The sequence below is a fragment of the Atta colombica genome, unplaced genomic scaffold (genome assembly GCF_001594045.1).
Source record: "Atta colombica isolate Treedump-2 unplaced genomic scaffold, Acol1.0 scaffold96, whole genome shotgun sequence".
NCBI classification, from domain to species: Eukaryota; Metazoa; Arthropoda; class Insecta; order Hymenoptera; family Formicidae; genus Atta; species Atta colombica.
In genome coordinates, this window is record NW_017259590.1 from 1,434,509 (window position 1) to 1,436,143 (window position 1,635).

Here is a 1,635-nt window from a genome sequence, read left to right on the forward strand (position 1 = left end):
CACAAGAGCGCTTTGCAATAATTGCGGGACATTCTGTATATTTATTGTCATTAATATAATGTAGCATTTAATTTCTCACAAATAAAGATTTATTTTATAGTCAATCTGATTCAAATCAGTGTTCAAATAATGTAAAATTACATCAGTGTTCAAGTAATGTAAAATTACATCGGCAAAAATATTCTTTCTAGCAATACAGCTAGAAAGCTAGCAAATAATATGTCGCAATCAGAGAAGAATGAAAATGAAAACGAATAAAAGTATATATACAATATATACAATATATGAAGTATATATACAATATACGAAGATATACATACAACGATATGCCGATTCTGTTCCAGATGTTTCTTTCAGCAGCAAAAAACACCAAATGCGCGAAATCACGATTTTCATCAAGATTCACCGGGACATAATTGCAACAAGTTAACCGCCATTACTGCAATCACAATATTCGTAGCGTGATATCTACATGATGTACGTTTTAAATCATACTGTAATTACGAGAAATATATACGATACCTTTACTGAAAGACACTTGTGATAATTGCTTGCGCGTAAGATTTTATATTTTACGATAACAATTCGTGAGAAACTTAAGAAGCAATTCAAACGCGATGCATGTATACCGTTATCCGCGTCGTAAATAACTGTCGACAGTTCGAGTTTCTAAAAGATCTTGCGATTCTCGAAGTACTGATGCGCGGAACTTCACGCGGTACGCTACTCAACGTAAATACAGAATCAAATCATGTAATTAAAATACGATTCTCCAAATACTTATTCCATCTTTACACAAAAATGAATTATTTAACATATAATGTTATGAAAAATATGTATAACTATTGAAAATGATTGAAATAGTGAATGTTTAGGCAGTGAGTAAGAAATGCGTTTAATTACAAAACGAAAACATGCACATATCTGCAATGATATCGATCGTACAGCCTTTTTCGATGTATTATCGAACGTGAAATGGATTATGAACAACGCGACGCCAAGATTGTCAATTTAAAAATCGCTGCAAAATTTGCAAATGCAAAATCATTGCATTACGACAAACATCAAATATGTTTTAATGAAATATTCGTGATTAGCTTTCGTGCGATCTTTGAACGGTAACAATCACGAGACATTCGGAACAATTTGAGGATTCTACACGCTTGCACGATCACTGATCGCTTCTCGCGCCATTTAGCCCGATTTACAATAAAAAACGTTGCAGGTCGCAAGCTTGTCGCGTCAATCTGATGTGTCAATTTTAAAAGTGACGTTTCGAGATTGCAAAAGAAGGACCTTTTTCGTTTTTTTTTCTGAAAAATATAAAATAGAAATATTTTATAAATAGAAAGAAATTGTCAAGAATAGCAAGGAAAAATATAAACATACATAATCTTATTTATAATTATTTATAATTATTTATTTACTTGGTAAATCAAATTTGTCAATATATTTAACATCAATCTTTCTATTATGCCAATTAGATTGTATGTACATTATAAAATTTGAAATTATGATAAAATAAATAATCAATGCGATTATTAAAATTAACATGCATGAATGTTTAAACCATGAATCTCTCTCTCTCTCTCTCTCTCTCTCTCTCTCTCTCTCTCTCTCTCTCTCTCTCTCTCT